At 43.0% G+C, this 23787-nt stretch overlaps 1 long non-coding RNA gene across 1 annotated transcript; it reads right to left on the minus strand.

The window, feature by feature from the left end:
* Nucleotides 1-4907: 4907 nt before the first annotated feature.
* Nucleotides 4908-14743, minus strand: LOC134557640 (uncharacterized). The gene is made up of 3 exons (XR_010082089.1): nt 13991-14743; nt 11316-11471; nt 4908-4996 (listed from the first exon to the last, which is right to left on the minus strand). It is a non-coding gene; the product is annotated as an uncharacterized LOC134557640 (long non-coding RNA).
* Nucleotides 14744-23787: the final 9044 nt, after the last annotated feature.

Genomic DNA, 23787 nt, shown 5'->3' on the forward strand with positions numbered 1-23787 from the left:
TCAGCACCCTCCAGACCTCTGCTCTCCAAAAATACGCCAACTCAAAAGAAATCAGTTGACTGATTTGTATAGACACTTCAGAAACAAAGACCAGCTTTTTAGAAGGAAGGTTGGTTATGCTGCTTGGATAAATACTGAGCATCCTCAATATCCCTGGAATATAGTGTATCTTGTTCTCAGCAAGGAGAGCCACAAACTGAAGTTGCTTGCAGAAATACCAATTTTCTTTGAGTCTCAGAGATAGATGTGCAGAGGGGAGAGAAGCCATGGTGCTGTGAGCAGGTATGAACTGTGGCTTCTGCTCGGCTTGGCTGACACTCTCATGCCACATCCCAGGAAGCAGAAACAGCCAGCTGGCTCTCAGTCTGCGGGACTTGCACTGACTTCAGAAACAGCCCGTGTGCCTCAGGGTACCATCCACGTGTTAGCGGCATTAAATCCCAGCACTTTCCAACGGGTGTTTCCAGTGCTCAGCAGCGGAGGAGGAACGGTAATCCAGTACTGGCAATAGCAAAGGCCAACATTTTATAGAACCTTTTACGTCCTGACGAGAGCCAGGCCGTGGCTGCGTGTCCGCTCCGCGCTGCCTGAGCTGGCGGTGCCGGGCTGCCCTCGGCTCACCCGGGCCTGGCAGGGCTCGGCTCGGCTCCGGGTCCCTGTCACCCGGCTTGGTGACGGCTTTGCTAGCCCAGCCCTCTGCTCACCGGCACAGACTGACCCTGCCACCTGGCCAGCTACTCGGTGTTCATTTCGGTCCTCTTGTGGGGTTTTAGTATGCAGGTGTAGCACAAATTTGTTTGTGTAGATTTTGGGTTGTTCTCCCTGAATGTAACAGACCTAAAGAAAGAAGATGAAGTGTTGATCATTCTCTCCTTGGCTTCAATCCTCTCACATGGCTACACTGATGCATCGTTGCTGACTTTAATTATGTAGTTTGAATGAAAATAAGAAGGAAGCAGTTTGCCTTGGGCCCATGCATACCTGGCATGCTTCATCACAGCCTGACAAATGTCCTGTAACCCAGTCACTAACTTATATCTTATGGCTTATTTCTAAAAATCCAGCTCAGGGAATCTTGTTTTTAAGGGAAGGGGTGTGACCTGCAAATATCTGATTAATTCTGTTCCTGTCCCCCAGTTCTGTGTAAAATTTATTTACTGGTTTTCCTTTTAAACCATTAGCTGACCTTCCATATGGATCCCAGCTGTGCATTAGCATTGCTTGGGGATGTGTTTGTATCTTTTGTCTAAAAATACCCAGCCGGTAGGATCCATGATCCATGAAAGCTAATTGAAACAATTTCTCTTCAAGTTTTGGCAAGTGAAGCATGCATTATAAGCATTAATATCTATAAATTGAATTGTTAATGAATCTAGACACTAATAATGAATGCAATTTTGTAGGCTTAACTAGAAACACTAAAATTATCAGGATCTGGAACAGAATTTTCAATCATTTTTGCTTATTAAATAGCAAAACTATGCTTTTAATAAGCTAATAATTTTTATTTGACCCCATAGGAGTAGCTCAGCTGATTGGAAACAGGTTTCAAAGTGCAAAACAATGCTGTTTTTCTCTCCCTGTTTTAACTACCACAGTGCTGATCAGATCAGATACTGATCTCCATTGCTTATCCTGCAATTCCTCTAAAAGAATTTGCAGCAGAACCTCTCTATGTCCCATTGAACAGGAGAATTCTCTGCACAGATAGATCGTGCTGTAAGCTGCCAAAACAACTGGAGCTTGCTTAAAAGATAGTGCACAAAAACACAAATATGAGAGATTCCTACTTGGTCTTTTTTATATCCAGAAATAGAAAAGCACTTGATACAACTCAAAACTCAAGACCAAAGCTAATAAACAGAAATCTTCTTCTCCCCCAGTTTAAAATTAGCCTTTAGGATTTTATGCAGCTGGAGAATATGGTAAGATTCAGAGTTATAATAGCAAGTAGATCTTAGGTTTGATGGTTTCCTTTAAAACAGTTTGTGAAGTTTGCCATTCTTCCTGATTCCAGTGGCTGGAGATTAGGAGGGCACAAGGAGATCCCTCAGGCAAAGCTTCTTCTCCCTACGCTGTTGCTGGCAGCCCGTGCAGACAGGCTGCCAGCATTTATGGAGCACTGGTGTCCCTTAGACAAGTAATTTCTTTTACCAAAAGATTTAGTAATTCTACAACTTTTGTTAAATGAAAAAATCAAACCTGGTTATCTTGCAAGATAATGTTAAAGAACGATCTCTGAAAAGTCAGGGAAAGGGATGTCCAGGATTTATCTCTGGATTTACGTCTGGGAAGGACCGCAAAAGGTTCCTCCATCTCTGGAGGCAACTGATATCCTTACAGAAATGTATTCCAGTGCTTAATTACATTTTCTATTTGAGAGAGGAGGTTTCCTTTACTTAATCTAAATCTCCCTTACTACAGTTCATACCTACTTCCATTTTTTTGTGTTCTATGAACATGAAGAAAGGTTTTCTCTCTATATAACAACCTTCTCTTTATTTGAAGGCTCTTTCCGTGTTCCCCAGGAGCCCCAGTACCTCCCCCCCACCTCATTTCTTCCCTTCTTTAGCACGGACAGATGTCAGGTAGCAGATAACTGACAGCAGGTAACTGACTGATTAACACGGGATGGCATGGGAGGAATACTGGCTAGCTTGGAGGGATGAAGTGATAAGGAAAGAAACATCAACAGATGGAACTAAATAGTACAGCAGGGGATTCAAAATACTTCACCAAAGTACTAATGGAAAAGAATTAGTGTTTCCTAGTTCAATTTAAAATTCAATGGGAAATTAATGTTAATATAGAAATACACATTAAAGTTCAGAGTACTCTATGTAGGAGCTCTAACTTAGTAGATAGCACTGTAAATGTTACTCTGGAATATTTAGCTGAAGTAGTTCAGAATACTTTTACTACTTGAACATTTGTTTTTGTGTCCATGCACACTGGGATCCTGTTCTGCCAGTGAACCCCTGGGCACTTTCCACTCCTTTACAGATCTTTTCCTTGTGCTGAGGGTGTTACAAGTGAGCACCTGACAAATACCACCACAATCATGGCTGTGCAACTCAGCCCCTCTCGAGACTAACCACTTTCATTTTGGTAAGATGTTTGGTAACATTTTCATCATGATACATCTGTAAAATGAAATTACTGAGATAATTTGAGGGGAGAAACACTTGAGGGTCTTCCTCCACCTCCCCACCAATGCCTCTTCCTGATGGACAATACGCTAGCAGAAAAACTATCAGTGGAGACTTCAGCTCAGCCTGAAGAATGTGCCCCATCCCACTACCTGCACTGGGAAAGGGAGAGGGTGCTGAGTCTGAAGTGTATATTCCTGTTCTGTTTCATCTGTGAAAAGTCCATATTCTGCAAGACAACTATTAAAATTATCTTTAATAATTAATATTAGAATTCATCCATTGATGACTGGTGTGTTTGGTTTTATTCTTTGCTGTCTTCTGCTTTCAAAGATTCCTTTTCCCAAACCAACAGTAAAAAATAAGGAAAAAAAAGTTTTCTCAGTGCTGCTGTCTGTTGACATTCAACAGAATAACTGCCCTGGAATTAATTCCTCCTCTTAAGTAAACTACTTCAGTCAGGGCTGCAAGCATGGAAGATATTGGCACTCCTGTTTACTGAACAGAAGTCTTCCAGGATCCTTGCTTTTTTAGTGAATTTAGTATATGTACATGTGTACTTTTCAATAAATGTAACAAATAATCCAGGCAAACCTGGGAGCCTACAAGTGAGTCATACACAAACTGAACCAAAAATATTTCATCCTGGAGTAAATATTTATGAAGTGTCTGTGCCACCCTTTGCAAAGCATGAAGTGGTCAGTCAGTGTGCTACAATGTGCATCCAAGAAAGAGCTGAAATAATACTTTTTTGTACTTTAAATATAAAATAGTGTAAATAATAATGTAAATCAGGTAATGTGTTAAAGCCTTGCAGCCTCTTTCTTTGACTTGAATGCCAGTTGTGCCAGGTGCCCGCCCTCTTCCAGAAAAAAGTTTCTGTCCCTCAGAATATGCCCTAGCTGCAGCCACTGCACAGGTGAGAGCTGGAGAACTCTCTTGAAATGCAATTTTTTCAGCTATAAAACCCCAACCACACAGTGTATCTCAAACAAGTACTACAGAAGGAGGACTTTACCTGAGTTGGTTTTGCCTGTGCTCTACAAACAGAAAAATCAATGGTTTTTGTTCTCTTATTGAGGAGAAAAAAGTACTTTCTTCCCACCTGGGAGGGCTAATGGGATACTCTGGTGTGCAGCAGCATTTCAGCAGTGAGGGAGGTGTCCCTACCTGATCTCTGCTAATGAAAGTCTTCAACCTGTTCATGCTGCTTCTGGGACATAAAATTTCAAGTTCTGGCTCTCCTGATCCATCACTTTGCTAAGCCTCCGTGGGGTCCTGTGCAGCACTTTTTGACTGTAGTCCCAAGGAGGGTGTGACGTGAAAGTCATGGCCTTTTCACAGGCCAAAGGATGCTGTGGAACACCTCTATAAACTTGGCTGCAAAGGTTGAATGTTCTGATGGACACTGACAGGCTTCCGAGCCTCCCAGGTTGTGTCTGAGTCCCCAGCAGAGTCAAACCCAGAAATACCTGTGTGCAAAGCCAAGAGGTATCTTTTTTTCCCCTAGATTTCAGATCAGCAAGATCTAATAACCTTTACTTTGGTCTCCTGCACATCTTTCTGAAAAATGAAGCATGTCAGATCCTCAGAAATGAAAGGAAATGGGATAACCTTACACCTGAATTGACATGGGCATGTCTTCTGTCATTCCTCAGTATTTTGCTATCCCATGTTTTACGTGGCTCACCTTTCACACTGACAAAAGAGACAACAGATGTATCTTTTTTATTTCTAGAATACATGATTCCTTCAGAGCAGCTCTGTCATTTATCTTGCCAAATATTTAGCAGTGCTCAGTATGTGAGGCCCTTCAGGAAGATTACAAGATTTCTCATTCTTGCTGCCTAGAATATAAACAAATACAAAAAAAAGAGTGATATATTAAAGAGGAAGAGGAAATAATTGACTATGGTGCTGGGAGTTAAATCACTGTTTCAGCAATTGAGGATTACTGGCCACCAGTCTGGGTTGGTGGAACTGCTTGGATGCCAAGCATCAACATCAGTTTTCGTGTTGGATGTCATGACAGCCTGTTGTCACTTTCCAGAGGACTAGAATCAAGATTTATCATAATAGCAGCCCTCAAAATCAAGATAGTTCAAAGCAGTAGCAGCCTTGCAAACAATTACACCTGCTGTTTATTTTGTGTGTGTATATTTATCTTCTTTTCTTCTCATCCTCAGAGTTCCAAGCTTTTATCAGTGGTTTTTGCAGAGTGGAACTGGAAGTTGTTGACACACTCCACCCAGTAATACTGAGCATGGGGAGAGCTGCCCATGCCCATTTCAGTGCCACAGGGAAAGCAGGTCATGGCTCATGAGGAATGTAAAACTGTTGTTTATGCTTATTCTAATAGAAGAACCAACAAAGGACAGCTGCTTTACAAAAAGAAAAGGAAATACTTTTTAACAACATCTAGTAGAATTTAAGAAACTTGTTATAAAGGCAAAAATCATAAATACATTTTATTATGCCAAACTTCCTGTGGCCTGAGAGTGAGATGGTGTGAAATAACCATACGAAATGGTAGGTTCAAGAAATAGTGTGCAAAGGTACTATTGTACTCATATTTTTTTTTTCATCCACTGCTGCTCTGCCAAATTTGATTCCAACTCAAATTATTCAGGAAGACCCAATATTGAGCTGGTTCCTCAGACTGGAGAGATGGAAGATAGCTCTGGACAGAGCTTCAAGAGTAAGAAATGTAATTTGATAACCTGGGGACAACACATAATTAAGAGTCCGTTGGAGGTGGAGAGCATATTAGTTGTTTCCTAGCACAGGTGGGTCTCTTGGCCAGGGTTTGGCACCTACCCTGTCTTTCCTGTGAAAGTGTAGGTGTTTCCAAATGATGCCTAAAAAGTTGAGGGGAGGAGATGAGCTTTGAACTTTCCTTTTTTGGTAGTTTCTTGTAGTACATCAGCCTTGTTTTTCCCGTCATCTTTGTCTGGCCCTCACTCCAAGCAAAAATGCCTTGTTCTTAGCAGAGATTTTCTGATGCAGCCAGGATTAAAACTGACTATTTTGCAGCCCATTCTTTATTCTCGATTCAGGACTTAGAGACCGCTCTCTGCAATGTTGTAATGAGATCTGGGATAATAATATCAAGCTGTATCTAAACAATTGGATTAAAGGAAGCCCTTGGAATAGGACAGAGGTTGGTGTAACTTGCTGGATCACGTGTCCGATTGCTGGCCAGTTCCCTAGGGATGAAGTTTTAACTCCTGGCAAAGCTCAGCAGCTAGCTTTCAGCTTCTTTCATGATCAGCATTTTGTACTGAATGTTTTAAAATGTTTGGAAAATGCAGCATAAGGGAGACTGAAGGTGTTATCTTTAATTGGACTAACTTAAAAAATTAATATTGAAATGTTTTCTCCTTGTTGTGTTGCTAATGACCTGATGTTAAGAATAGCTTGTGCTGTCTTGGGAGAAGAGTAGGAGGATATATTTTGCTTTTGTTTTTTTTGTGATTTGAATTTTGGATTTTGCTGGGACAGGAGAGGTTGCTATTACATTTAGGGGAAAAAAGGTCTGATCATGAATAGAAAATATTTTCAAAAGTCTTTTTAGGTGTTTGGCTGCCTGTGATGATCTGTTCATGGATGCAGCTGGGAAAGGCTCCAGCCAGTGTGAAGGTGCTGGTAATATCTGTTTGTGAGTTTCAGAGCCAGGAAGGTCTGAAAGGTAGAGGGACCTTTTTTTTAACCTGGTGAGACTCCTTTGGTAATCACTGCTCAGAAAGTAATGGCCTTATGGAATGGAATTGCAATTGCCTGCTTTGAACTCAAAATATTACTTTGTCATCCTTGCCTATCTCTCTCCCTTTCTCTCTGGAAAATTAACATTAGATAAGAGTGGGGCAGATTCTTTTCTAGCTTATTCATTAGCAGCAGCAGCAGCGTTGCTAATTATGTTTAGATTGTAGAGGCTGCATTATGAGTGGCCAGAGAACACTGAATTAGTTTCAGATTTTCATAGCTAGAAGGTGGGAAAATCCTCCTCTGGGTTGCAGACTAAGCAGATTTTCTCTGGATATCACTGAGGCAATAAACAATAAGCTGCAACTTTTTTGTCATAGCTTTGCTCTCCGTGCACAGATTTTACTGTGAGAAATAACACAGCCCACTTCTTGGAGTGTCTTTTTCTCTTTGTTTACATGCATCATCTTCTCAGCTTCAGCTGGTAGAGTTTCTTCTTTTTTTTTTTAATTCTTACAAGAGCAGTCAGAATGTTCTTGAGGAGCCCTTAAAACTGCATTTTAGGGTCCTCCTATATGAGTTAGGAGCCTGCCAAAGCCTAGAGCCATCTTCCCTGAGCAACACTCAGTGTTGCAACACTCAGGGCAAGCAGGATGGGAGCTGGTTACTTGGCATAATAAATAACTACAAGCTTTATTTTTAGTTCTGTAATTTATTTAAATTTTCAAGTTGTTTTGGTTTTAATCAGTTTATAAACAATTTTTCTGTTTGTGACTCAAAATATCTGAGTCATCTGTTAATAAAAACACCATCCTAAGAAAAAGTGCAAGGGAGGGTGGCACTGCAAAAACATTTCTCTTACAAACCCCTTCTCTTGCCCACTCTTGCCATCCTGACGTGCTGTGGTACTTCTGACAAACTGTATTTCTGTATTTCTGACAAACTGAACTGAAGGTATCCAGTTCACCTGTGGACAGTGTTTTCTGACTTGCTCAGTCTTCTGGAAGAGACCTCTTCAGAATCTGCACTATATTGCCTTTATGCTCTTTTGTCCATTTACAAGTGCATGGGGGATTTTGATGGTCACTGGGATGTGTTCAGCATTACAAGAATGTTCCTAATAATCAAATTTTACTCCTGGTATCTTTATAAACTCCCTCAGGACTTCCTCATGATTTCTTCTTCTGAAGTTGGTTTGCACATGTTCCTTTGGGCTTTTTGCATCAACACTTAATAAGTACTGTGTGTTGATAAGACACGATAGCACATTCCTGAGGAAACCCTGGAAGCACAGGGCACACATTTCACTGCGTGGAGACAGACAAATCATGCTTAAGCTGATCCAAAGCAGGGCAGACACTTCTCAGCCCTGAGTTCCTCAGAATTTAGTGGAAACTTCAATGTTGGATGAGGAATTTGAGGTGGAACATGAAACAATTTCTTTCATCCTCAGCTGAAGTGCTAGTACTCATTTTGTCCTTGGTAATTAAAGGGTATTTCTTGTTTTTCTCACTCTTTCAAATCTGTATCAGTAAGATCTTTGGAGTAATTGCTCAGAACAATAATGTGGAAGTAGAACATCACTGATCTCCTTGGCTGGGAAATGTGTGAAAGGGAATGAAAAAAGGGAGAATTTCCCTGTCAGAGCTGCAATCTGGAGCTCAGTGGGGTCTGAGCATGGAAAGAGCAGCTCTGTGTCAGCTTTGAAGAGGTAAATCCTTGAATTCCCTGTGTGTGTGTGTGAGTTGCACATAACAGGAAATATCGGACTGTTAAAAATTCTGATAAATTTCAAGGAACTAAGCAACTAGTGTCAGAGAAATGGGTGCAAGAAACATTTTAAAGGAAGACAAATACAAGTAGAGAGAAAAACAGGCAAGGATTTAAATATATCATAAGCACATCACAATTAATTCATCTGATAAAGAAAGATACAAGACAGAAGAGGTGATTGATGTAGCTCAAAGATTTGATGGTACAAAGCCTCCTTTACTTGAAATGATGAAAGGAAATAGGGCAAAAATCAGAATATTGAGGATTATTTACGATGTAAAGAGAGGGAGAGTAATCAAAAAGGCTGAGTAAATTCTAAAATGAAACAAGAAATGGCTTATGGTGTATGTGGGGCGGGGAGAATAAAGAAATCATTATAAACGGAGAGTCACTGAGGAATCTAAAATGGATGAGCCCTGAACTGATTTCATAAATGGGCCTTGACAAAGAGGAAAACACAGCAGCACAAGGCTATCTGTGAGTAATGGAAACATTTCACAATGCAGGATGTTAATAGAACACTTGGAAAGGAGAAATATAGATAGAAGACCAGTTCCATGTATGTGTCCTTTATGTAAAAGAAATTAATTAGTATTTTTTTCCAAAATATTGATAATTAATTTTGAAGATAATAAACTGCTGAGATAGTGAGGGATTGCAGAATCCATGTGAGGAACACCTTTCCCTTTCTTTCCTTTCAAAAAAGGGATTGGAGTCAGTATTGCTCAGTACATGGTAAACTATTGTCCGAATTTTTCTGGCTCGTGATCTGTGAAGCATATTCACTAGGAAGTTCCTACACTTGGAAGCATGTCTGTCACCTCCTGCTCCAAGACAGAGCTACCTGGAGACTTGTTCTGGTCTTTTTAGTATGTGTGGATGACTGGGTACCTAAAGAAGTAAAATACCTTTTTTTTTTTTTTAAGGTGTGTTATTTCTGTAAGTTTGAATCAAGCAGACTGGCTTTATTCTGCTGGTGAATCTGTGACAGAGCTAATGTCTACTTAGCCACAGGAATGTGAATGCCCTGGGAAGCATCAGGATACCAGCACTGCATTAAAGAATATGAGGTTTGCAGTTACAGAGAGAGGTATTTTTAAACATCTACTACATAGTAGCTGCCTAGAATAAATAGAAGATTTTTATTAGTAACTTTTGATCAAGGATTATATTGTATTTGAGAAGAGTGACAGTGACAGTGTTGCAGAATTCCATCAAAATTGGATGTAAATTTCTCAATAATTTTTGTATTAATTTCTGCATGCTAGATGGCAAAAGTGAATTCAGAAGGAGCTGACTGATGTGAAAATATGTAAAGTTGACACTTCAAGCCAAAGATTTTCCCCATAATGCTTGGTAGAGGACCCAGACAAAACAAAACAAAAACAAAAAACAAAACCAAGAAAAAACCAAACACACACACATATACACACATGTAAAAAACAACAAAACAAACAAACAAAAAAAACCCCAAAAAACCAATAACAAAAACCCCACCACACAACAAAACCAGTCTGAATTAGTGCCAAGCACAGTAGTGCCAAGCACAGGCAGTTAGAAAAATAATAGAACAGTTGCTGGGAGATTAGTAAATGTGGATCCCAGGCAACACCATTTCTAGAATAACTTTTCTTTGTAAAACTGTGTTTAAGAGCTGGAAGTAATGATTTATGAAGAAATATGAAAAGAATTAGATGTGTTTAACTTGGCAAAAATAAATTAAGAGTGTTGTACTTGTCCACAAGCAAATGAAGAGCATAAACAGAAACCATGGGGAAGAATTGCCTTGGACAGGGCCTAAGGAATGCAAATGAAATGTATTGTGATCATAATGCAAGAAGGAAAATGTATCTCAGATATCAGGTAATATCCTCCATTAGCAAGATTTATGAGCCCCATCATGATGGGAATATGAAGGAAATGATGAAAAGTCCATTGACTGACTCAACCGAAATTGGATTAGAAGGTGTAGAACACTTCAGCCCTGAAACGGGAATTGTCACATGCCCAGCAAATATTGCAGACTCGTGAGGCTGTGGCATAACACAGATGTATTTCAAAGTTCTCTCTCGATTTCAAAGATGCAGTTTCTGTCCTTGTGTGTGAATGCAAGTGGGCAATCACTGAGCAAGTGTGCCTTGGTCGTGCCGTGGCTTCTCTCACCTGAAGTTCCATAGGAATCTTGTGGCAAAGAGTCTTCATAAACAATAGCATAGTAACATGCTTCTTCACCTCAGGAGTGTCCCTAGAACCAGAGGGTTCCATAGAGAAACTGGGGACAGAACATTTTGATCTTACTCTACTGTGTGTCTCCCAGGTACCTGCCCAGAGGCCTCCCAGACTCCAGGGCTCACTTCAGAAGCTCAGAAGTGTTGATGCTGGTTGCCTGACGCTGTGCCAGAGAACTCTGGCTCTTGTCTGGTGATAAGCCTAAGTGATAGACTTGGAAGGGGTCCCACTCATTTTCACCTTCAGCAACTTGCTCTCAGGAGTCGGCCACTGCCAGAGCTGAGGCAGACGGCTGTTTTGGCATCCAGCACCAAGTGTTGCTCTGGCACTGCTCCATGTCTTGTATCACACTCAGCACTAAAGAACTCCAGAGTTTATGGAGCCTCTTTCCACAATCGGCTTCACCACAGGTTTTGGGGTCAGCACTGCTGTTGTGACAGCAGATTTCATTTGGATTCTTACCTGAGATCATGGCTGCACTGTTCAGCTCCTGGAAACCTTCTGCATGGTAAGGGCTGGTCAGCTTATGAATGCCAGAGCTGGCGGTTCCCTTGTGCCGTGTCTCCAAGGCTCAGCCGTCAGTAATTTGCCACTTTCCCTTCAGGGAATCTGAGGCACCTGCACAGAATTGTTTAGAAGAATTTAGAAGGTTGGTCATCTTTGAAAGGTGCCTTGTAGTAGCTATACAAGACTATATATTAGGGCACAGGAAGAAAATTTTTATTTTTTGCAGTAATAAATTTTAAAAATTCAGAATAGTGTTTATTTCATGCTTATCCTTTGGAAATGCCTATTTTTGTGTATGCTTTATAAAGTAAATAATACAGTAGTACGTGGAGATAATTTATAGATAAATACACATACACTGGCATGCACATTCATTTTTTTTTTTTACTGATCAGATGCACAATCAAAAAAAGTTTGAAGCCCACTGATCTAGATGTTCAGAGAAAGAACAGGATGATGGCTGTGGCACAAAGATCTTCCACAAAGACAATTCTAAAGACTGATGATAACCTTTGAAGAGGGAATATGATACAAAGTAAAGAAATGTAATGAAAAAAACCTGGGCAGTGCTGCTGGGATGGTGTGTGCTTCCTTGCGTTCTCAACTAGGTGCTTGAACTCTTTCTCATGTACACTGGGGTGTATTTTAGCCTTATATAATTCCACAGCTGCTGTGTCATCAAATAACATAATCTATCCTGCTTTCTCTGCCTGGTTCCTGGGTCCAGCCTGTTCTCTGTATCCATCAGCTCGCATGGAGCATCCAGGCCTAGCCTGGACAGTCAGGCAACCACAAGTCCCAGAACATCTGTCCCCAGAAAAGGGCACAAATATAGAGCTGGCTCCACTCATGGGCTGGTGTCCTGTTTTCAGCTGTAGCTTGTAGCTGCAGCTACAGTCTGCTCATTCAGAACATTAATTTATAGTCTTTGTTGTGGCTTCATATACATGGCCCAGGGCTTCAGCAGACTCATCCACAGTGCCACAGCCATGGCTCTGCCCAGGGGAGGCTTTTGCAGGACATGGACTGTGCTGACGATGGGAAAATGGTGTCGGTTTTTACACTACTGTGTCATTGATTGGCATCTGCCATCTGATCTTTCTCCGAGGCAAAAAACAGTCAGGTCTCAGCAGTTTCTGTCACACAGTGCAGGCAGCATACCTGTTTGCCAAAGATACGTGCTGCCAAACTTTGAGCTGTCATTCCAAATTAAGATGTTACAGCTTTCCTCGCCTATGATAAGTCATTAAATATTGCTCAATTACCCTTGCATTGAGCCTTTTTTTAAACTCAAGCTTACTTTCCTGAAAGGCATCCTGTCTTGATTTGGAGATATTAAAAGATGAAAAATCCTCCTTCCTTTGATAGGGCAGGGTTTTTAATGTCTAATCATTCTCACTATAAAACTGTGCCTGATTTCCAATTTAAGCTGGTCTGGCTTCAGCTTCCAGCAATTGGTTCTTGTTATGCCTTTCTTGGCTGGATTAAAGAGCCCTCTAGGACCTGGTATTTTCTCCCTTTGAAGGTACTTATATATCGTAATCAAACCATCTCTTGATCTTTTTAATAAACTAAACAGATCGAGCTCCTTAAGTGTCTCATTCTCAGACAGCTATTCCAGTTTTCAATTTTTATGACTCTGCACTGTCTCCAATTTTCCTGAGTCCTTTTAAAAACACGGCCACCAGAAACAAAGGCACTCAGAGTATTGATAGTCAACTATTGTCCCTTTCCCCCAAATCCTTTAGATTCTCTTATTTCCATGCTATGGGTTCCCCAGTCTGTAGAAGACTTTCTTGCTCCTAGAAACTATGACTGCTGATGACATTTGCTCCAGGTGAGCCAGAAGTGCTCCCAGACTCATAATCTAGCATCAAAAAAATGCGTGGACCTTTGCTCTGATCAGTCTAGCTGTTCTTAAGCTTTTTTTGCCCATTTCTAGGAGACACTTTAAATCATTAATGCTCAGGAACTGGGACCTCTGTGTATTTTACATTCTAAAAGGACAAGAACTTGAGTTGTTTGGGGCTGTCCAAAATCACCATTGATTATAACCCAGCCTGATTGTTCTTGTAGAGGAAATCGAGGCTTCTATCACTCTCCAAAAGCGATCTCAGTAACCAAAATGATGTTTTAGTTCAGGCAATGGTCATAAGAGATAACACAGGGGGACTGGCCAGGGAGGACAGAGTTCAGCAACCACTTAGACTTCTCTAATGAGCCCAGGAAGCTGCCCTGGTTTGTACAGGGAATGATGCTGTCTGTGAAGATTTTCTAAACCTGTCTGGTGCTGCTTCTCACATTCAAATGTTGCTTTGTTGGTTTTGTTTTTCCTGCAATGTATCTGTGTTTATTAAGGGGATAGTGGATGATCACTCCACACCCCAATAAAAAGGAAATTTTCCACATGTTACCTTGGTGAACTTATTTCTGTTACAATCTCTTATCCCCTTTTGGTCCTGTTTTGGTTCTGTTCCTGTTATTAGTTATCTTCTGCTGACTATGAGCAAACTGGAGGCCAGATCTGGGGTACCTTGTGTTGCCAGTATGAGGCATTTTTTCTGTTGCACCAACCAGCCCCCAAAATATTTATCCTTGCAATTATCCGCCAGGTAGGCAACAGCTATTACCTGGCTTTAAGACAGGGAGGAGAAGCTGAGGTATGGGAACCTTCAGTAGGTCAGGGCTTGAACAAAGATCTTTTAAATCTGGGGTAATTGTGCCTCCTCTCTGTTCCATCTTTAAAAAATAAAGCACACATGTTAGTTCTGAGGCTCGCTTTCATCTTCACCATTCTGCCTTCAGAAATCTTACTCCTCCTCGCCGCACTGCGGTCGCCCTCCAAGAGTCGCACAAAGGCTGTCAGTCGCTTTGGTTCACTGTCATCAAATAAGGAGGAAAAATAGGAACAATTACAAGTTCAATATTAAAAGAAAAAAATTCATTTCCTTTCTGGAGTCTGTGCAGTTTTTTAATGCTACCTGAAGAAGTGGAATCCCTTGTGCCAGGTGAACGGGGCTCATTTACCTCAACTCGGACCTCAGCCCCAGCGTGCAGGGGACGGGCAAGCGGACACCTGGGACCACGGGCGGGCCTGGGCTGCGGCTCGGCCGTGCACTGTTTTATTTTTAATTCCTAGCTGGGCCCGACGGCCAAAACTGGGCCGTTGCTTTTTAATTAAACTGTAGGGGGGTAAGAAGAGCCACTAAAGGCCGCCGGACTGTTCAAGGGGCCGCAGCCCGGGCCGGGAGCGGAGCCAGCCCCGCTCTGGCGCGGAGGTGCTCCCGTGTAGGTACCCCCGCAGCGGCGGAGCCCCGCAGAGGAGCTGCTCCCCGCACACCAGGTGTCCCTCGGGGCTGTCCCTCGGGGCTGTCCCTCGGGGCTGTCCCTCGGGGCTGTCCCTCGGGGCTGTCCCTCGGGGCTGTCCCTCGGGGCTGTCCCCGCACACCGCGCGCCCCCTCAGAGGCGCCCCTCGGCCGCCCCGCCCGCCGCGCGCTCCCCGCGCGCTCGGGACCGCCCTGCGGCGGCGGCGGCGGCGGGGCGGCAGCGCCCCCTGGTGCGCCGCGGCGGCCCCGCCCGGGGTGCCCTCGCACCGGCACCGGCGGGACGCGTCTGTCAGCGCCGGGCGGTGTCCCACCGTGTCCCACCGTGTCCCACCGTGTCCGAGCGCCTCCCGTGCGCGGGCGCGGCCGTGACGGGCGCAGGGCACAGCCACAGCGCCGCGTGTGGTGTCCGTGCCCGGGGCCGCCGCTCTGGGGTGTGGCGGTGGCATCGGGCAGCGGAGGTAGCGCTGAGCTTCAGGCGTGCGGGCAGCGCTGGCAGCGGCTCTGTCACGCAGGGAGCGCCTCAGCGGGGCCGGGGGGGGCTGTGACCCATAGAACTGGCACCTTAAGCACCTGGTCGGCATCTCCGTGTGCTAGGCAGCGACTCCACAGGGATGAGCTGCGAGCAGAGGCCACGGAAGCCCCCCAGTAGATGAGGTTCCACAAGGTGTGAAGGGTAGCTGTGTGTTCTGACCCCTCCGTGCTCATCCCTGGGTTGTGGCCCCGGCCCCCGGTCTGGGCTGGAGGGGAAAGTCCCTTCCTGCTGCCACAGTGGGCGAGGAGGCTGCTGGCTGCTGCAGGGGAGAAAAGGCTGAAGCTGCCAGGAAAAAAACTGTAAGGTATAAAAGCCTACAAATTGGGGAGAGCATTCTCCTTTGACAGAGTAAAAATAAAACCTGGAATGGGAAAGGAAAGGCGTGAAAGAGTTAGTGACAAAATATCATGTACAGCTGGGGAGATGATGGTTTTATTGGTATTGCAGGGGGGAGGGAGAAGCTGAGAGGCAGTGAAAACACAATTTGGCCTAAAATTGAATTTCTCTGATAAGGAATTTCAGAAGCGGCTGCCTCATTCACTGTGCGGCCAAATAATCATATGCGCTTTAATAATCTTTATTTTACAGGAGTATGTTGCCAGGGCAACAGAGTGTAAGCAGGAGCACAGCACCTTGCAGATCACAAAGGCAAAGCTGCAGAAAGACATTTCAGCGAGTTTCTCTCTCCCTTTTGCAATGTAATGACGACTTATTTTTCATGCACTGATTTAATAATCTCATTGAAAGATCCTTTCCTGGTTTCTCTTATTCTTGTCTGTCTGAGCACGGACAAAGGCAAAAATCTGGAATTGTCAAGCCCACTGGGCTCAGCAAACTAACAGATGTAATATGTTTAGCATTTTTATGTAATTACTTTTTATTGCTATTTTACCCTACTTCTATTCCTCCCCGGTTAGATGCTGCTTCCCTTTCATCCCAACCCAATCAGGGGATGGAGAGGGGCTGGGGGAGAGTTGGTAATTGACGGCATTAATCGGGAATTATTAGTGGGACGTGTTTTCAGAGGTGGGGGTTGGGTGCAGCAAGAGACCTTTTAGGAAGGGTGAATTGAATTATGGGCGATGCAATAATGAAGCCTGTGGGCTGTGAGCTGTAGAGGACACTCATCCTCGCAGAGCTCTGAGTGTTATTTATCACGGGTTCTGCTCTCTGGGTGAAAACCAGCACGTTGCCCTACTGACATCCTCTGGATGAGGGGGTCTCAACTAGCTGGGCTGAAAAACAAGCTGATTTGGGATTATTATAAATGGAAACTCCTAGAGGTCTTCGATGTTGGTTAGACTGGGAGCAGAAATGACACAACCAAACCCTCAGCAGGGTGCAGTGTGACCAGTCTGTCTCTTGCAAACATTTTGCCTCTTGTTCTTTCCCAAGGGCCAGGTTGAGGAGGGAAGAGTGTGAAAAGCAATCGTTGCAGGCCACAGAATGGGAGGTAGCAGAAGGCTCTGTGAAATTAAGTACAAAAACCTTGGGTCATCTCACTTCGGCTGAGGAATTCCGAGAAATCAGGAACAAAGGCTGATACCAGAGCTCAGCTGTGCTCTGGCACTGCATGTGGCAGGTCGCACTGGCACTGGGAAGCAGCAGGATATGTGGGTCTGGTGGGCTGAGAGACTCAGGAAAAGGACATGGTGATGGAGGTTTGCAGCCTCAGCTGAGAATGTCAGTTTTGTAGTGTGGATACAGGCTTATTGATGTTACTGACATGGAACTTCACTTTAGAAGGCCAGTTCTTTAAAGAACAGCACACAGATTTATGTGTTCTGCATTTTGAGAAAGAATTACATGAAGTGATATTTAACAATATATGTAAAATAATACATTTAATATATATTAAAAAATACTTAGGCCAAGGAGTATTCTCCCTACAGGGTTACACTGTGGCAAATACCACTGGTTTTCTTTGAGTCAGCATGCCCCAATCACTGTGAATATGAGATGTTTTACAGAGAGTAAAAACTGCCTTGAAGCATTGCAGAAATGTCTAGAAACTAGATTCAGGAATGGGAGGTGGTTCTGTAGAGAGCAACCAAACCCTTGGACCAGACGTGGGGACAGTTGCGTGCAAGAGAGGGGAAAATTCTGTTTGGAGGCTTGGGCAGGAGGCCCATAATTCACAATGTCCCTGAGCCCCCAGGTTCAGAATGTTCCCAGTCATATGGAAGCACTAACAGTAATACAGGGCTTGAGGTCTCACTACCACTAATATCTAATCATAGTACAGACAAAAAAATGGAGTTCTGAAGCCCAGTTAAAATTCTGTTGTTTTCTCGAAAAAGAGATGAGCATTTAGACCTGAGACATCCAAATCCCAGGAGTGAACTGTTCCTGGCTGCAGGAACAAGAGTGTGTGATCCAGTGCAGAGTGAGCTGAGCAATTAATGCTGCATTGATGTGTTCAGTTTATTAACATTTGTTTATAAACCAAGTGTAAGGGCATTGAATTCTCACTGACAACTTCAGCTTGGCTTTTTGAATATTTGCAGTGCTAATCCTAAACAGCACAGGATCAGAAAATGCTGTGATATAAAAATTACTCAATGTTATAGGTTCTGCAATAGAATAATGCACATTAAATATATGCAATATAGAAAACAATAAGATACCTTCTATATAATATTATATATGTAAGTGTATAGAATTAATCATTTGTAGTTTTGAACATGTGTGTAGATTGATGAGTTTAGGTACAAAGACAATTCTTTAATGTTGTCATAAAAAGGAATAATAAAAACTCTTTTTTCTGTGCAAACATATCCCAGGTTTCACCTTCCTGCTCCTAAATGAATGAATTGCAATGATATAACCACTGCTTAAGGTTTTATCTGATTAGAAAATTCAGTAGTGCCTGACGGTGAATTGTCCTATTGTTCCTAATCTGGAGATATGCAGGATTTTCTACAGGCATTGTAATGGTTGTCCTTTTTTTTTTTCATGGACAGGTCTAATTACTTTTACCTAGACTATATTTTCCTTATGAAGAAAAAGGCTTTTCATAAAGCATAAAAGGCTTAATTATGTACAAAACTATTTTTACTGACTATAAAAGCACATGAGCATCCTTCAAGTTGTGCTCCTAAGGCTTTTCCATGGCATGTGGGGTCAGGAGAGGGAATGAACAGAAAAGCTTGAATGTAAGATTCCAACTCAGTTTGACTTTTCCCCCAAGAACTTGGAATCTGCTTCACCTTAGAATTTTTAATTTTTAATATAAAAATAGTATTTCTTTGGGTTTCCATAATAGAAGAAATATCTGGAATTTGATTTATTCAGAAAAGGGTTGTTGTGTTTGTCTGGGTGTATTTAGAGAACCTATGGTGTAAATCACTTCTCTTGCTGCTACCTTTATGTTAGCAGAAAAGTCAGGATGAGGGAGCAGCCTGTTTCTGTGGCAGTGTTTGAGGAAAGCTCTCCCGTTTCCCGCGTCCTCAGAGAGCTGGAGACAAGGTAACGCTAATCTGAGGAAAGCCAAGCAGCTTCTGGAAATCCCAAATCAGGCCAACAATGCAAGATCTGTCCACCATTCAGATTTAGATGAAGTCACCCTCCAATGCTGCTTTCACTGATGTTTAAGATTTTTTTTGCTATTATTTGGTATTGGCTGGTTTCTGTGAAATCCAACAGCTCTGCTCCTCTAGGCTCTAGCCAAGGAAATCTACACAGTTTTTGTCATCTCTGTGGCATTCATTTCATAGAAATGCTCTACATTGATTCAGTTAAAATATGTAGATAGAAATCTCCTAAAAGCAATCTTCCATGGAGCCTGCAGGAAGGCAGCTGACTGCACCCAGACTGGGCCACACAAAGAACCGTGGAACAAGGTGAACTGCAGACTGCCAGACACTGGACAACATTTCTGTATTTTTGGGAGACTGCATTTTTAGCTCCTTAAAGCCACTGCTGGATGAGAAACTGTTTGCTAGATGAGAGACTCTACAATTTTTTTAAAAAAAAATCTGTTTTAATAATAATAAACTTTAAAATGGGGAAAGTTGAAAGGATTTTTATTGGTTCTTTGCAAGACTCAATGGGGAAGCCCAAAGTTGAAGCAAGGTGAGAGAACCTGTACTTGCTGCAGGTTGAAGTAGGGTTATTGTCATCACAATATTGAAAAGGTTTGTCTTTGTACTGATTTTCCTATTTTCCTTAGGAATGGTCGGATAAAATTTTGGTGAGCAATTGAAGCCCAGCTGCTTAAATATCCCCGTATTTCTAGCACAAAATCTGGGCAATTTGCTTTCCTCTTCCTGCTAGCTTGTATCCTGCTGCCTTTTGAAATGGAAACTCTTCTGACCCTCTAACCCTCTTGTTACTCAGAATAAAACTCTTTTAATTGTGTTTTGGAGGAGCATGCAAGGAGCTCCCACACTACTAATCAGCTTTGCTGGTTTGGGTCTGTATCTCCAGGATTCATGTCAGCAGAATAGCTTGATATTATTGCCGCTCTGCATCACTGATTTAATGCTGAAGAACTTTAAAGGTGCAGGTCCGCATTTCTAGCTGTGTGTTACTACAGAGTGAGAGCAGCTCCCTGTCAGTACCTGGGACCTTGCAGGAGGATTTGGGCAGGCCCTGCTGTTCTTTGGGGTGCCTGAAGGGCTTCCCGCAGTGTCAGAGAGGGCGACTGCCTGCTGGGCAGGGCTTGTTGTGGGCACAGCATTAACATGGGCACAGTTTTTGGAAGAAACCTTTCATACCTGTTTGTAATGTATCATGTGGAAATACAGGTCAGCTTTAGGTGCCTGGCACATCTTCACACAATTAAAAGCAAAAAAAAACCCTGTTCCAAGCCCTGACCAACCTGGCCTTGGATATTCCAGGGATGGGACAGCCACAGCTTCTCTGAGGAGCCTGTGCTAGGACCTGACTGCATTTATCACCACCACACTTGGCCTGCTCAAGAACTGCAGAATCACTCTGGTAATACTGGATATTTTGCCATCACATACAACTGAAAGAGTGGCTGTCAGGGAATTGTGACTACATGGTGTGAAAACCCTTCAGGTCAGTTGGAAAGTGTGTCACACGTTTTCCACTCTGATGCACGAGTAAGGAAGAATGCAAAGATTGGTGGCAAAGTGTGGTTAGGTGGATCAATAAACCACAGGATGTTTTGGATTCTGGAGCTGTAGGGAACAGTGGGAGGTATTGGAAAGTGTGTATTCACCCACACCCAGGGACTGCTCCCATGCCCGAATGTAGGTATGAAACTAAGATGCAGGAAATGGTAGCAGGAAGCCTCAAGCTGAATTGGCAATGCCACAGAAAAAGTAGGGAAAAACAGGAAATGGGACCCCAGCACATCCTTAAACTTGCTGTGCAGCAAGATGTTTGTCTGTGAAGTCTTTGTCCTTTACTATGTGGGCTGATTAAAGTAAAAAAGGCTCTTACCCTAAAGTATGACATTCTTTCCCTCTGCTGTGTTCCTAGATTATTGATGTTCTAATTTTGAACAGATGTCTCTAGTAAGTAAATGGTGGTTCAGTTTTGCATTGGCCAAGTTCACGTTCTGTCTGTAGATAGGAGGGACACACATTGCTTCCTGTGAAGGCATCAGAGCTCATTCTGTGACTCATTAAATTGAGGTGGCCAATGCTCAGGTTCAATAACTGTAACAATTGTATTCCCTAAAAGTTACCAACCATTGCAAGGAGGGAAAAACCACGCTGGGATGGTCTTTAGCTTTGTGAGAGGTGACTGATTCCAAGGAGTATTTACACCTGCCAGCTTTTGCTACTGCTGCCAATACTCAGGGCATCAGGTAACAGTTCAAAAGAGAGGATCTGGAATGTTGTGACTTTTGCTGTAAGTTTAATAGAAGATAATTAGAGTTGCTGCCCCTGCATTCAGCTGGATTGAGAACAATGTTGATGCAGCTGCAAAAGGCCCAGAGCTGGAGTGTGGCCTGTGATGTGGCTGAACTGAGGAATTTTATCTCTAAGAGCTCTTTACTGAAACCAAAATATACCAGAACAGAAATTTCCCAGCATTTTTAAGCAGAGTTCGGTTAAACTGCTCAGTAAGTTGTGAATTGAGGTGATTGTACTAATTGGATGTTGGACAGAGGCTGATTGAGTTCATGTCTCATGGCTGGAAATCACAAATACTGAAAGCTTAATTCACCATGCCTTTATCACATCACCTCCTCTTTCAGGAATCATGGCCTTTGCTCATGCCAGAATCGAATTCATATCTGAATGGAGAGTGCTTCCAGTAGCCCAGGATGTGGATGCTTCTTCCAAGGCCAAGATGATGAAGGATCTGGGCCTTGATACTCATGAGCTGAGCAGCTCTGCTTGGTGTAAGAGCAGGGACAGTCACGTGTGTTCTCTGAACGAGTGTCTGATACTGGGACGGACTGGGGAGAGTTCCCTGATCACTTGTCCTCTGATGCAGTCCTCTGGTCACCCAGGAATCTTGTTCTCTGCCTCAGCAAAGCTCCTCTGTTGTTAAGTTTTCACTTCATTTGCTAAATTAATTTTCTATGAACTGAAAAGATACAATAAGGTTTTATTTGTGTATGTTTTGTTGGGGTTTAAAAAATTTTTGGTCCATCTTTCCTTCTACTAGCTCTTTCAAATGAGGAAATTCACAGTCATTTTCCCTAGTGCTTTTCATACCCACTTACTTTGTTGACTATTTTGTTTATTGGATTTGTTTAATTTCTTAAATTTCTCTTCTTTAATTCTCTTTGATTTCCTCTTCTTTATCAGGGCTGCATGAAGGTAAGCTGAGTCCCAAAGCTATTCAATCCTAAATTCTGGTATTTTATATATATAAAACTTCAGGGCTGATGGTACCTATACCTGGGATTATTTATGGGTTTTCATAAAAAAGAAAGAGGAAATACAGAATTGCAAGGCTCCTCTCTTCCTTCTCCACTTCCCAACCCCCTCCCCATGGAGGAGTTTAATGTTAAATGATAAATGTGGAAATTAGAGACCGTCGAGAAAATCCAATTTGGTGAGGAGTTTTAAAAATCCCATAATAAACGCGGAGTGAAATGTATGATTTAATGCGGGGCGCCAATGGCTGCTATTATGTGCTATTAGCAAATCGGGGTTGAGAGTGAATCTTTATCACGGGGCGCGCGCGGGCCGGGGCTGCCGCGGCTGCTGCTATTGATTTGTAGCCGCTTGTCATAATGACATGGGGAAGCAATGAATGGAAGATGTGCTTTTGATAGGATTGAAGGGGTGCAAAGGGGGGAGAAAAATTCAGCAAGTTTTCTATCTCTTCTGCCTGATTAGATTTTTTTCTTCTTTTAAGAGCTTTCACATTCCAATAAAAATGCTAAATCAGCTCTGAAGCAGAATTGTTAGGGAGTAAATAGCCAGTCACATTTAAAAGAGGAAAAGATCTGACTTTACAGCTCTGGCTTCACAGCAGCCGATGAGTCTAAAGAATATTTTTGGCTCCGCAGAAATAACAGTAGTGGCTGGGACCTGGTCAGAGGACCTGCAGGCAGTAGGCATCGACATCTGTGGGATGCAGTTTGTCAGGATGCACAGGAATTAAATCCCCAGTGCTGGTGTTTAAGGAGAGGAGGGTGTGTTTTGTGACCTCTGAAACAAAAGTGACTGCAATGAAAAAAAACCCTATAAGCCTTTGCCTTATAGTAACAAATAATAAAGGTCTCCTCCGCATCTGGAAAGAAGATTTTTTGTCACTTTCATTACAGGTGTTCCTTTTCAGAAACCCAACACACATTTAATGGGAAAGGAGTGCAATCCCTGTGCTGTTTGGGGAAAGCAGTGAGACTGTGTGGGGGGCTTTCTTGCGAGTCAGGCTTTTAGGAACTAAGAACAGGCCCAGCCATGGCTCTGGTGCACACAGGCAATGGGACAAAATCCAGGTGTGCTCTGGAGTGGATCTGAGGGTGGGCCGGGTGTGCCTTTGCCTTTCTGATTAGTAGATCCATGTGCTTTTAACCTCTTGTCTTCCAAACGTTTTGCCCATCCTGGGAAGGTGGAACTTGCCTGCACCCCAAGGAGCAGAGCTCCAATTTGAGCTCCTTTGCATCAAAGTCTGCACACTTCTTCTCTCATTACTACTATGATTATTATTGTTTTTGTTATTATTTTTATTATTATTACTCCAGTTGGCCAGGCTGAAGCACTGTGGGCTGAGTAAAGTTTGGAACTCTGATGTTTGAGTCCTCCCTTTTGGCCTGACCAGCCTGAGCTGCTCTTACTTACAGAAACCCTCAAAGAGCAGCTGAGAGACCGTGGTTTCCAGGGCTCACTCTCAGAGTATGAAATAGCAGATTAGAAATCAATGCAAAGAGTCCAAGTGCCTCTTCATCACTCAGGAGAAAGAAATACAGTATTCCTGGTCTGAGCTGTGTGCTCATTAAAATCCCATCTTTAAAACAGCCTTTGAATTAAACAGTGATCAGTGGAGATTGGCAGATTTCGTGTCACAGGCAGGCAGGCTGATGGCATGTCTGACGTGGTGTTCCCCTCACCACCCACTGGTCTGACTGGGCTCTCCAGGTGTGTGCAGCTCAGGTCCAGCTGGAGGTGGCTGCACATCTGCTGCAGAAATT

Source organism: Prinia subflava, chromosome 13 (assembly GCF_021018805.1).
Source record: "Prinia subflava isolate CZ2003 ecotype Zambia chromosome 13, Cam_Psub_1.2, whole genome shotgun sequence".
In the NCBI taxonomy this organism is placed as follows: domain Eukaryota; kingdom Metazoa; phylum Chordata; class Aves; order Passeriformes; family Cisticolidae; genus Prinia; species Prinia subflava.